General features: G+C 38.4%; 1 long non-coding RNA gene and 1 pseudogene across 2 annotated transcripts in view; both read left to right on the top strand.

Moving 5' to 3' along the window:
* Positions 1-14,825, top strand: part of LOC309656873 — a 1,296,162-nt gene that overhangs the window by 607,316 nt on the left and 674,021 nt on the right. The gene's annotated exons all lie outside the window — the stretch shown is intronic.
* LOC309656834 (N-lysine methyltransferase KMT5A pseudogene) lies at positions 11,237-13,523 on the top strand (annotated as a pseudogene). The gene has a single exon. The product of its transcript is annotated as an N-lysine methyltransferase KMT5A pseudogene (transcript).

Raw genomic sequence — 14,825 nt, 5'->3', positions numbered from 1 at the left:
GGAGAAAAGGGGGCTCTTTCTTACAGTAAAAGGACAAATCATAAATGTAAGTCAAATGTTGGAATTAGAAAACCGCCATATGGCAACTATGACACAATGATTAATTTTGGCATAAAATATAAACGGATGCATAAACTGGGGGAAAAAGTTCCATGAAAAATGAAAAATTGCATGATATCAGAATAGCTCCCCACAAAATGCACTTGCTAATCACAAAGGGGCAAACAGTTACTTTCCAGTGGAGAAACTTGGCTGACTTCAACAAATCATGCAATCAAAATTGTGCCATTTGCAGAGACGTGGATGGACCTAAAGTCTGTCATACAGAGTGAAGTAAGTCAGAAGGAGAAAAACAAATACTGTATATTAACACATATATATGGAATCTAGAAAAATGGTACAGATGAACTTATTTTCAAAGCATAAAGAGAGACACAGATGTAGAGAACAAACGTATGAACACCAAGGAGGGAAAGGGGGGTGGGATGAATTGGGAGATTGGGATTGACATACATACACTACTATGTATAAAACAGATAACTAATGAGAACCTACTGTATAGCACAGGGAACTCTACTCAGTGCTCTGTGGTGACTTAAATGGGAAGGAAATCCAAAAAGGAGGCGATATATGTATGCGTATAGCTGATTCACTTTGCCGCACAGCAGAAACTAACACAAAGTTGTAAAGCAACTATACTCCAATAAAAATTTAAAAAAAAATTAGTTCATCACTAATGTGACAACTCAAAATTTTGTACCACTTGAAAGGATGCAACGGTATTCTTGACCAAAAAAAAATGTATAATCTGTATCTAATTATGATAAACATTAGATAGAACAAAACTTGCCAGTAACTTTAAAAGTCACATCATTGTAAAAATCAAAGAAAGTCTTAGGATTTTTTTTTCATGTTGAACAAGTCAACATGAAAATTACATGGAACTCACTATCCTCTATTGTTTAGAAGCAAGCCACATACCTCACTCACACTCAGTTGGAGGAGGTCACACAATTGCATAAGAACCATGAGACTGAGGTCATGAGGGACCTCCTGTGTGTCTACCTGCCACACTAACCTTTGATTCTTGCATCTTTGTTCCCCTTTATATACCCTTATTTTCTTGCTGGAGCACATGTTTGTAATATGTAATATTACATGTTTGCAAAATGACAAATATGTCCTTGGAAACTCTTGGAGGAAAATTTGTTTCCAAAAAAATTTCATTTTGCTTGTATATAGCTGCAGAGGCTTTGTATTTCTAGGATCACTGGAGACTGCAGCTTTTTATTGGGGCAGCTGTTTGGGGCTCTATTATGAATTATGCCTGGAAGTTCAGTTTACAGCCTATTTCAGTAGGTCTTCCAGTAATTTGATATGTTTTCTTTAATAATTTTCTTCATGCTTAACTTAGAGTGGATTTTGCTGTCTTCAGCTAAACTCCCTGAACAATACTTTACCCCATACCTAGCAAAATGGATTTATCTGGATGCTTTTTATTACATTTTTCTTTAATTATCCTAACTTAAACTTCCAGTACAATGTTTATAGGAGTGGCAAGAGAGGGAATTCTGTCTTATTCCAGATGGTAGGAGGAAAGTATTCAGTCTTACTCCATTAAGTATGATGTTGTCTATGTGTTTATTGCATTCATAATTGCTCTATTTCTTCTTGAGGTACTTGTGGTAGTTTGTGTTTTCTAAGAATTGTCTAATTTGTGGTAGACAGTTGTTTTTAGTATCTCTTTGTAATCTTTTTTAAATCTCTGTAAAGTAGGTTGTAATTTTCTCTCTAACTGCTGACTTTTGTAATTCAATCTTCCCTATTTTTCCATTGAAAGCTTTCAATCTTGAAAGCTTTTACATTTTGTTGATCTTTTCTAAAACAACCCAGCTTTTGATTAAAATGAATTCATTTTAAAATTTAAGTATTATGTGTTTATACATAACACCTGATCCATTGGGTAGAAAATAAACCAAAAATTTTTTCTGAGAAAATTTAGGATTATAATTTTCTAAAACGTAAACACATTCTTTGGTATATATTTGCAAACGGGCAAAGACACTATTGAGTTTTATTTTTCCCATCACATGAATTACTTTCACATAAAAGTCACAATAGATTAAATGATGCTCCCATTGTCCCAAAAGTGCTTACTTGTTCATAAATTTTCTGTTAACATGGCAAATTGCTATTTTCAGTCTTAGACAAAATGAGAGTCAACATAAACTGAAAAACATGTGGTGCAGATTGCAATAACTGAATAAATGCAAATAAATTTCTGATAGTCTTATGATCATATATATATATATATATATATGATCTTAGGAAAACCTTCATTACATTAAATTTTGTTTAAACATAAATACATGGCATGTGATTACCTCAAGGTTTCTACTATTCTATCAGAAAAATAAACTAAATATTTTTACAAAGTAGTCTTTTGTTTCATTAGTTTTTAAAGAAAAGTTGTAATTTTACATGTGTGCTTTTACTTAATATTTTACTTATTCCATTAGAACTTTACAATTTTTAATTCTGGATTAATAATTCATTTGAAACTAAGTTTAGAAGTAGTGAGGTATAAATAATAAATGAATGAATGTTAGTGGATAAATTACAAATATTGAACAAAAATAGTGAATGGTTAACTGTATAGCCACAATTTCAACACTCCTCTCAGGTGAGAAATTTACAGAGTGCCAAAGTAATGATATGCTGTAACATGCCATAAAATATATTTGTTCAATTACAACCTGGAATGGAAAAAAATGAAGTGAATTATCCCCACCTTGGTGGAAATAAACAATGGAAAAACTGCTGAAAGACAGTAGATGATTTTAAATCATTAATGAATGTGGCGGAGTTTGCAAATAGAACATTTCAATTTGGATGAATCACTGCTCTGAAATGCCAAAACTCTTTTATCCAAACACCAAATGTATTACTTTAGAAATGCCTTCCCTGGTTGATGTTTCAGTCCAGGGGAGAAAACTTAAATTATTGATTAGATTACTATGAGGCTGTCATTTACAGTAGTATCAACTACAGGTAAGCTATAGTGCTGCAGTGGGAGAGCTTCAAATCTCATCTTTAATGCTGTCAGAACAGAGTGCACTTAGGATTCTCACTGCACTCAGCCTCAAAGATTGATGAGCTTCCAACCCAAATGCAGCATTTTGCTTTGAGTATCATGAGAAATGAATCAAGCAGTCAACATTGTTTACCTGGTGTGGCATTGGCACTGATCCACAGGTGAATAATTGGACCCACTGAAGTGAAAACATAGCAAGAAACAGACCTTTTAAGTTTTCAACATGTGAGTATGAGGAGTCCACTACCTGGAGGAGAAAAATAATTTCAAAAATGTTTTTAGAATTAAATTTTTTATTTTTTGAATAAATATAAGTTTGTGGTCTAGTAATATTTGTATAAATCTATACTATGCTTTAATTAAAAATGGTTGAAAATAAAATCAAACAGTACACTTTGGTGAGAATAAGACAAAAAATGTGTATTCCTGTCATTCTAGCAGGTGATGAATGTGCCAATTAACTGGATTGCGGGGGGGAGGGAATCCTTTCACTATAAATATATATATCAAATCACCACAATGTACTCTTTAAATATCTTTCAATTTTATATGTCAATTATACCTCAATAAAGCTGAAATTTAACAAAAAATTACAAGAGGGTTAATTATATGTTCTGTTGATATAACAGCTTCCTAAGCATAAAATATAATTTACCAGGTGAATTAATTATGCAACTATTTCTAACAGCAGAGTTATTATAGTGGCTTTTACTACCTACTTGCTAAGAAGAATTAATAATATGAATTTTACATTCCAAGAGAAATGAGAAATAGTTTGGCTCAACTGAGTGTATATGTGATTTAATAATCATTACAAAAGACTGATTGATATTTCAGTCTTGGTGTTGAAAATGGGAATTCAATGACAGTGTTAGTTTATGGTTTGAGCTTTGTGAGTCGTTGAGACCGATGAAAATTTAATTTATTTTTGAGACATTATTTCGTTGTGAAAACTTGATTATAAAAATCTTCTTTTTTCAGGCTGTACTCAAAGCTGAATCTGAAGGCAAATGAAGTGTATTTAAATGTGTATAGATAAAAGTATTCCTAAGTCTATGTTAGAGTTCCATGTAAAGAAATAACAGTAAACTAATTTAGATTCTGTATACTCTCTGACATTCTGCAAGTATTTTAAAAATTATAGAAAGATCATTGTTTGTGGGGTATTGATAGTGCTACAAGTTCTTTGGTATTTTTTTCCATTGAGTAGTGGAGTTTATTTCCTCTCCTTTGAATGTAAACTGGCCACTGACTGCTCTGACCAGTAGAGTGTGGCAGTATGACTCTCTGCCTGTCCTGGGGCTAGCATTTAAGAGGACTAGCAATTTCTGCCTTGGAATCTTGGAGTCTTAAGTACACAGGTAAAATGTCTGATAACCCTAAAGGACAGATGGCAGGGGATGCTCTGGTTAGAAAGGAGAGGAAGGCCCAGCTGAGCCCACCCTTCTGGTCATCCTGCAAAGGTCCTGGGCTTATGAATCATATCATCTTGGACATTCCTGACCAGAGATGCCGCCAGCTGAACATTACCTAGAATCCTAGTTTACCCCAGGGGGAACTGAACAGTCACACAGTTGAAATTCTGACACACAAAATCTTCAAACATAGCAATACAATATCATTTAATTCACCAATTTGTATGATAGGTTTTTACATAGTTCTAGATAACTGGAGTACTGTTTCACCTATCTTATGATATAAACTGATTTTCTACTTAGGATTTTGTTCAGTTACATCTCCACAAAATATCACAAAGCATACTCAACATTACATAAATGTGCAAATTTGCAGACTTGAAGAAAAACAAAAACTCAAACACCTCCACAAAGTAAAACAAATTTTAGTTCAATATTGAATCTATAGGTGCATGTGTCTAGTCACAGAGTGCTTTTGTGGTCAAGAGAGGGGAAGTCCTTATTACTAAACAAAACACTTTTTTAAACCTAGCTCAGAAGAATTCTCTACAATCTCAGCTGACTGAACTATAAAACAGTTGCTTCAAACATACTTTTTTTTTCTTTTTTGGTGAAGGAAAGCATTTGGCAGAAGTTCAGCTAGCAATCAAATACTGCTCCTAGACAACCAGTTGACAAGATGAAATTTTCCTGTTAGCCAGAGACGAAATAAATATTGCAAAAATCAGAGTAAATCATATGATGCATGATACATTGGAACTAAAAATTGCCTCTTCTGTCTTTATAAAATATATCTCATTGGTTGACTTCAGAGCCTTCATTATTAGTGAGTAAAAGAAGTTTCTGTTTGGACTGGAGATAGAAAGCTTTTTCTTACAGATGTGTAACCAATGCAGAATGGCCATTTTGCTTTTATGACAAATTGTTCCCTGGACATAAGTGACATGTATTGTATTTGTTGGTTCACTCTGTGATACAAATTGAATCATCTTCTGCATCCTCAGTGCAGCTAGAGAGTTATTGGGATGGTGATTCAGACCTTGGCATTCAGAGCCTGACTGCTTGAGTTAGTATCTCAGCTACAATTTTTAGCTATGTGTCCTTAGAGAAGTTATTTAATTTTTCTGTGCCTCAGTTTTCTCCTCTGTAAAATACTTATCTTACTGTGTAAGGGTAGGGGGAGATAGAAGTGTATGATTTAGTACATGTTAAGTATTTGCAGAAGTGTTTGATACAAAGTCAGTACTCAGCAAATACTATCATTATCATCATTATTATTTTCATGTTTTTTCTATTCACAAAATATCATATTTTTCACTTCAATGCATCTGATAATTTCTCATTTTTTTAATGGCTAAACATTCTATCATTAATATATCCTATGGATATATATCTGAGGTTTTTTTTTTAATTTGAAAATATATATCCAGTATCACTTTTCAAATAATTTTCTTAATATAAATTCTTATGATTTGGATTTTGGTGTCAAAGGGCATGCATAGTTTAAATGACTTTGGTACACATGGAAAATACACCCTCTAGAAAATGTGCAATATTTATATTTTCAGCAATGTATGAGAATATTTCCCAGAGCAGTTTCTACAACTGGATAATAGCAGGCTTGGTATTCTTTTAATAGGAACAACTAACAACAGATACTTTATTTTTGCATGTAAAACCAGAAATTTGCAGTGAGACTGATGTATGTTTATTAAAGATTTGAATTTGCTGACTTTTGAACCAACAGATCATATATTTTTTCCCATTTTTCTCTTTGGGTTTTGGTAAATTTCCAATTATTTTTAAGTTAACCAATTGAATGTGCCCTCAAAATTGAAAAACAACTTCCTATAAATGGAACAGCAGTTGATTGCATTTTAAGAATTCTACCATTTTTTATTTTTACCAACTTACATGGAAACCGATTTACATGCAACAGTTTGTGAGAATAAGAAGGTGTTAATATTATAGGTGAAAATTAAGCATATTAATACCAAAACATTTGTTATCTGTTATCAGAGTTTCCCCAAATAATATTTTCTAAATAACTGAGAGTTTTTCTCTCACCTATTACAACCTTGAAAACTAGGAGGTGGCCATGGTATCAACACTGTGCAGCCTTTTCCTTTTCTCCAGCCAACAGTCCTCTCAGGGTGCTGCTGCTACCTGGCGTCTTCTACTTCCCACCACTGCTTCCCTACATGTTCTTCTGAAAACTGTATTTCCCTGGATCAGTACAAGACACACCTGTATTAATCACTTGTGTGAGTCAAAGTAATGTTCTAACAATGAAAGTCAGATAAAATGGTCTGAATTTTTTTTCAGGAAGTCTCATTTATTTTATTTTAAAATGAACTTTGCACTTTAGCACAGATTTAGATTTAGAGAGTCATTACAAAAATAATGTAAGAGTTCCCATATACCACACACCCAGTTTCTCGAATTATTATCTGACATTAGTATGGTACATTGGTTCCAATTAAGTATTATTAATACAACCAAGTCACCAATATTGATGCATTATTATTAAAGTCCATATTTTATTCAAATTTCCTTACTTTTTACCTGTTGTCCTTTTTCTGTTCCAAGATACCATATTATACTTAGCCATTGTGTCAACGGGACTTTTCTTGGCTGTGACAGTGAAAATTTTTAAATAATGTAGCAAATCTGGAAAACAGATTCTACTCCACACCAGGGCTTCTTTATTGTTGCTGCTTGTTATTGCTGTTTGTTTAGTTTCTTTTCTGAAATAATTATGTGATGTCTGTTTTATTTATCTTGTGTGGCTGTTGACAACCTTGCTGGTCAAGCTTAGTGGTCAGATTGAACACAGATTTCCTTAAATTCCTGACACTAACAAGTGTCTCAGTCTTTGCTGGGTGATTCAACATGCATGTTGGTACCCACCTTCGACACTCAAGGGGCAGTGTTCCACTACACTTTCGTCTTCACCTTCTACTTGCACAGAGCTTCCAGGTTGGGTTACGGTAAGAGCTTAGGGCTTCTCAGTTCTTCCCTGTGCATGGACACAAGTCTGGGTATAGGCACAGCCTTAATTGTTCATGTGGTATCTTAGATTTCCAGGAATATGTTAGAGCCTTTCAAAGTCCTCTATGGACATCTTTTTTTAGCGTTCACTGTAAGCTTTTTCTTTAACCTGTTGTTTTCCCAAACCATTATTCACCTCCCCAGGCAGTCACAATATTAAACTGTTGCCTCTGATTGTTCTTGAAAACCCACCCCCGGAAAAGTTTTTTCTCCTTAGATAAGCTTTGAGTCAAATATAATAGTGACAACTTTGTAAGTGGTGTCTGGGAAACCACCAGACAGCTCAAACAATGACAGTGCTCATATAAAGAATCTCGGCCCCAACCCTACTCTCTTCTTCCAGTGGCTGCCAGGCTGCTGATTTTCACCACGTTTACAGGTGGTTGTTTTTCAAGGTTACTGTAGAGAGGGAACAGGGAATGAAAATAAGGACTAGTAAAAACACCTCAAAGCTTGCTGTTGTTACCAAAATTCAGCCATTTTTTAAAAATAAGGGCCCCCTGAATTGCTGCAATGATTTAGTTAAGTTCTAGAGCTCTGATAAAGTAGATTCTAACCAAAGCCTTGCCAGTGTTCTCATTGGGTTTAAGAAGGAGAGGATTTTTGAAGATCCTCCTTCTATCATTTTCAATTACATCATCTGTCTTGATTTATAAAGCTAAGTAAGCTTGGTATTGGTGAAGCCTCTTTCAGCTTGTTTGTTCATCTGTAAATCTGAACTCTATACAACCGAAGCTGGTGGGAAACAGTGGGCACTGCAGTCACGGACTCTGTAAGAGCCCCACGTCTCTACCTAGTCGTCAGTATAGCTTTTTGCTTCCATCATCCTTTCCCTCTTATCCTTATCTCCCGCTGTACCTCAGTCCAGTGATATTCTTTTTTTGGATCACTATAGCTTTCTATAGACCTGAACTCTTGGGGAAAAAGTTATTTCATTGAATGTCCTGATTTCCAGAAGTATTCTTCCTTGTTCCCCTTTTGTAATAGCAACTTAATTTCCTCCAAAATAATCAGAATCAATTACCCCTTGGACCAACTCCCTAGGAGTCCATGTTACCAGTTAAATTATCTTGTTTTTCCAAGCCCTTGTCCAGTCATCTGTACCATCAATCACTGACCTTGTGTTAAGACCCAAACCTCAGGCCACATTCTCTTCCACACAGTGTGAACAGCATAGTGTATTATTTGAGACTCAGGTGTTTCTGTCCTTTGGGAGGATTTCGCCTCTCCCATGTCTTCAGTCACCCCTCCGTAGGGCTCGGAAAACGTAAGTGTTCACATGTATATGGTGCAGCAGGCTTAGCCAACCCAAACATCATCCAGACCCATGCATTTTGTTTTTTCTCTCTCCTCTGTTGTCTGACTGTGGAGACTTCATCATGAAGCTTGAGACAGGAATTGAAGGAAATGCAGGCAATCAGGCTAATGTATACCATTCCCATTTAAAAATAGATTCCTACTGTATGTGTCCAAATCCATGATGTGGCAGATACTATATTAACAAGTTCATGATGAGCAGTTAAAGTCTCTGGGGTTTCAAGAATTAGACATTAGTTCCTATGATGTCTTAGTATCAAGCCATGAACTGCTTTTCAAAATAGATCAATGCAATGTAGCCCTATGTGGTATATATTGTCTCTAAAATTCAAAGAGGCGCGCTAAGAGTTGCGCCATATAACTTTGCGGTGGGTAGTACAAGTTATAGGAATGCATCTTTCAATTTAGAGGAAAAATTCAATATGCCTGTTCCAGTAATTTATTGTTGCATAAACAGCCGCCTCAAGACCTCATGACTTAAAGGAGCAAAAGTAAGTTATTTTGCTTATGAATATGCAATCTAGATAAAACTCAAAGGGTGTAGAGAGTGGCTTATCACTAACCCACATAGTATGAGATGGAGTGGCTCAACTGGGGCAGAAGGAACCACTTTTAAGATGGTTCACACATATTACAGGCAGGTTGGTGCTGGCTAGAGCTGGGAACTCAGACATGACCCCTCAAGGGGTTGCTTGGGCTTCCTCAAAAAAATGGGGATTGCCAAAAAAAAAACCACAACATTAAATTTGGGAATTCCGTGGTGGTCCAGTGGTTAGGACCACGCTCTCACTGCCAAGGGCCCGGGTTCAATCCCTGGTTGGGGAACTAAGATCCCACAAGCTGCACAGCACGGCCAAAAAAACCAGAAAGTCCACTAAAAAATGGGGACTGCCCACCAGATAGAATTTCTCTCCTCCATATATTATCTTAGTGTGACCAACCTATTTCATTCCCGGTTACCCAGTGATTAGTTAGATATATTTACAGATCTTTGAATAATACAACACTCCTACTAAGAGTCTCTTTCTGTGAGTTATTGTGATAATTGCACCAAGATTTTTTTCTGATGGTTAATTACTGCCACTTTGCCTCTACATCTCCTGAATCCCATTATTTCCATTGAAATCAGGGGAAAAATTTAATTGCAGCATCCATCACCATTAACTTGAATCTACAAAGGACAAGCACCATAAATTATTTGAAGGATACTAGTGTCTTCTCACTAATCAACTTTTAATGTCTTACTTCAAGAACCGACTCCAGATCTTCCTGGGTGATATGGGTAAGAAGTGACTTGAACAAACTTTAAAAAAAGATCCATTATTATATGATCGTTCCCAAAGACTTTAAAACCATAGTTTGGAGGGAAGTTCTGGCATTTCAACTTAATGAATAGTCATTTTTAGGTCCAGGCTTTAATTAGCCAACTTAGTACTGTAAACAACACTTCCAGCTCCTTCAGCCATCACATGAAATCCTCAGTCCAGAGTGATGTTAACTATAAGAGCATTTGGCCCAATTCACCGTTATGTTTTATTCTCCTGGACCTACCACCGTGGGAATTCCCAGACTTCTACCAATAAAGGAAAAGGAGAACCTGAAATACTTTTAGTGATAAGCAAGCTATATGCTCACATAAAAAGACTTTTACTTTGCCATCTGAATTTTGTGTGTTTAGTTTTTATAGGTCTGGAAGCAATGAGGGATCCTGAGGTTTAGTCTCGAGAAGAGTTTTAAGGATCAGTCAGTATTTTTTTCAAATCATGTTTACTATTTTATTATTTTTTTTTATTTTTTGGCTGTGCTGCTTAGCTCCTCGACCAGGAGTCTAACCCGTGCCCCCTGCAGTGAAAGATTGGAGTCCTAACAACTGGACTGCCAGGGAATTCCCTCAGTAGTTTATTTTTTAATGCATGTGAAGGCTAATTACCTTGGAAAGAAAGGCATTGAGCTTTCTGCAAAACAAGGGAGTTTCAGGAGAATTTAATTATTCAGATTTCTCAACCTCTATTATGTATGTCTAAATATCCCAATCTTGTATCTCAAGGTTCTACTCTTTCCCCTTTAGTACCTTTCCCTTAGCCTAAGAGACTTGTTAATATAGAACATTTAATGAAATTACAACTCTGCAATCCATAAAATCAAGCTCTGGGCTTGATTATTAGTCATGTCTACCCAGCGGGAAATACAATTTGGTCAGGTGAAATTTCTAAAACTGAAAAAAGTGACTGAGTTTTACCACAAATCCCTTGAATTCATTTTAGGTACCTTGAGAAAGAAATTTCTCTGCCCCAACTATATAACTGGTTTATATTTATAAAAGTGATGTGTCAAGTGTATAAAAACAATCTAGCTCCCTCCCTGCGTCCTCGGTCCCGGGCCGGCCGGGGCTGCCGCGGCGCGCGGGTGCCGGGCTCTGCCTCGCAGGCCATGGGGGAAGGGGGCGCCGTGGGGCGCCGCCGGCCCTTCCCCGGGGCGCCGCGGCGGCGCTGGTGGCGGCGGCAGCAGCAGCAGCAGCGGCAGCGGCAGCGCTGGTGGCCGGGCCGCGGCGAGGGCGAGGGCGCGGGGCGCGCCGCCATGGGCCTGGCCGGGCTGCAGGAGAATGTATTTACCGGGCAATCAAAGATCTATACCTACATGAGCCCGAACAAATGCTCTGGAATGCGTTCCCCCCTTCAGGAAGAGAACTCAGTTGCACATCACGAAGTCAAATGCCAGGGGAAGCAGTTAGCCGGAATCTACAGGAAACGCGACGAGAAAAGAAACTCTGGGAATGCAATACGAAGCTCCATGAAGGCCGAGGAACAGAAGATCAAAGACGCCAGGAGAGGTCCCCTGGCCCCTTTTCCAAACCAAAAATCTGAAGCAACAGAACCTCCCAAAACCCCGACCTCGTCTTGTGATTTTCCCAACGCAGCTGCCGCCAAGCAAGCCCTGAAAAAGCCCGTCAGGGGCAAACAGGCTCCCAGGAAAAAAGCTCAAGGAAAAACGCAGCAGAATCGTAAACTCACAGATTTCTACCCTGTTCGAAGGAGCTCCAGGAAGAACAAAGCTGAGCTGCAGTCTGAAGAAAGGAAAAGAATAGACGAATTGATTGAAAGTGGGAAAGAAGAAGGAATGAAGATTGACCTCATCGACGGCAAAGGCAGGGGCGTGATCGCCACCAAGCAGTTCTCCCGGGGCGAGTTTGTGGTGGAATACCACGGGGACCTCATCGAGATCACCGACGCCAAGAAGCGGGAGGCTCTGTACGCGCAAGACCCCTCCACGGGCTGCTACATGTACTATTTCCAGTACCTGAGCAAAACCTACTGCGTGGATGCAACCAGAGAGACAAATCGCCTGGGAAGACTGATCAATCACAGTAAATGTGGGAACTGCCAAACCAAACTGCACGACATCGACGGCGTGCCTCACCTCATCCTCATTGCCTCTCGCGACATCGAGGCTGGGGAGGAGCTCTTGTATGACTATGGGGACCGCAGCCGGGCTTCCATCGAAGCCTACCCCTGGCTGAAGCATTAACCCCACGGCCCCGCCCCTCCCGCCTCCCTTCTTCAATGGACAAAGTGCCCTCAAAGGGAATTGACTTTTTTTTTTTTTTTTTTTACACATTTAATCTTAGCAGATTACTTCAGATGTTTTTAAAAAAGTATATTAAGATGCCTTTTCACTGTAGTATTTAAATATCTGTTACAGGTTTCCAAGGTGGACTTGAACAGATGGCCTTATATTACCAAAACTTTTATATTCTGGTTGTTTTTGTACCTTTTTTGCATACAAGTCGAACGTTTGTGCTTCCCGTGCATGCAGTCAAAGACTCAGCACAGGTTTTAGAGGAAAGAGTCGAACACGAACTAGGAAGCTGGGCGATGCGCCTGCGTCCACCCGAGGAGCCGGGACTCTCTCCCCTCCTCACCCCCGACATCCCAGTGCCAGGCGGGCGCGAGGAAGAGCTGCCTCCCCACGGCCTGGACGGGATGTTCCCAAGCTCTTGTTTTCCTGACATCTCGACAGGCGCACATTGAAGTGTATGAATATTTTTTAAAAAGGTTTCACAGTAAGATAGTCTTCCCCTCTGCTTTCTCGAAAGCTTACTGACCCGGTGGCTCACGGGCCGGGCCTAGATTTACTCTTCCACGGGCTGCCGCTTTTCTGGGCACCTCGAAGCATCAGGGCGGGGAATCAAAGCAGATGTGGGCAGGGACAAGCACTGCTTACCTAGCCCTGCCGGCAGGGGTTCCCGAAACTGGGTTAATTTCTTTATAGAAATGTGAACACTGAGCTTATTTTAAAAAAAATAATAAAAATCAAAAAACAAAAAAGAAAAAAAAGAAACCACAGAAGACAACTTACATGTATATAGGTCTTGAAGTGAGTGACGTGGCTGCGTTTGTGTTTGGGGTTTTTTTTTAGTTTGGCTTTTTTTCTCCCCCTTGGTTTTGTTTCTGTAGAAGAGATTTGAGATGGTACACTATTCTAATCAAAAATAAAGTTTTGTAGTGGGACCAGAAATCACTTACCCAATTTCCCACCTCCCCACCCCCCGCCCCAACCTGATTCTGCTGGGTTGAAAGTTCCAGACCTGCTGTCAAGGCTTTTGTTTGTCAGACCCCCTGGTGTCCTTCCTGTGAAGATGCAGCCATGACCCAAAGGGTGAGCCTACAAGCCCCGAAATGCAGGGCCCCACCCCAGCTGCTGGAGTGCAGGGGAGCGGGCGGGCCCAGCGGCCCAGGGATCACGGCTAAGGGTAAAGTCTTCACCTCGACTGTGACAGCAGGAGGAGCAGATAGCTTCCTCCCAGAGGGGAACCGATTCCCACTTTCTGTTAACCTGTAGTTCAGGGGCCTGGGGCTCTGGAGCCGTGACGTGGGGTCTCCTGGCCCCCTGCTCCCAGGTAAATGTGAATGGAGACAGGTATGAGAGCCTGTCCTCAACTTCAGCGCCCCCCGCCCCGGTCTCACGACGGTGCTACCTAAGAAAGTCTTCCCCCCCACCCCACACTTGCCTGGTCAGTGGTCAGTGAATTGGAGGAGGATCCGATGGGAATGTGTAAATGTGAGATAAAATGTCTTGGTTGTACCTGTTTGTGGTTTAGCTTTGTATTTAAAAAAAAAAGAAGGAAATAAACTTGAAAATTATTTGTCATCATAAAAATGAAATGAAAATTAAAATATTTATTGCCCAAAAAAAAAAAAAAAATCTATACCTAATAATGAATTTTGTATAATAGAGCCAGATGATAATAACTTCTGTGAAAATATTCCATTTTAAAATTTAAAAGAAATTTTTGAATAATGTAGAATTCTAAGACTTTGGTTATTTACTATCCTTTTAAACAATTATGGTCTAGCTTATTTGGAAAACATTTGCCATTCTTGGGTAAGAATGACTGTTCAAATGAAGGAAAGTGGCTGCTTCTTTTCAGAAATAGCAACTTTTTTGGTAAATCATTTATGTACAGTAAACTTCACCTATTTAAAGTGCACAGTTTAATGGATTTTGACATCTTTGTACACCCATGACATCACTACCACAACCAAGAGGTGAAAAAAAACCAACCCAAAAATTTGCTACGTCTCTTTGCACTTCATCCCATCCGGTACCCCTGCTCCAGGAAACCTGGATCTACTTGATTCACTAAAGATGTGTTTATATTCCATAGCATTTTATGGAAATAGAATCACATGTTAGCTTCTTTGAGCATAATAATTTTGAAATGTATTCATGTTCTTACATAGATGCAGTAGTTTATTCCTTTTTATTGTTGAGTAGCCTTCCATTGTATGGCTATACAACATTTTGTTTATCCATTCACCTGCTGATAAACATTTGGCTTCTTTCCAGTTTGAGACTATTAGAAATGCAGCTGCTATGAATATTCATGTGAAGATTTGTGTATGAAAATGAATAAAATGACTGGTAGCATAGTTACTTCTCAGTTGGGA

This window comes from Balaenoptera physalus, assembly GCF_965194825.1.
Source record: "Balaenoptera physalus genome assembly, chromosome: 3".
In the NCBI taxonomy this organism is placed as follows: domain Eukaryota; kingdom Metazoa; phylum Chordata; class Mammalia; order Artiodactyla; family Balaenopteridae; genus Balaenoptera; species Balaenoptera physalus.
This window is presented reverse-complemented; position numbering and strand designations above follow the sequence as displayed.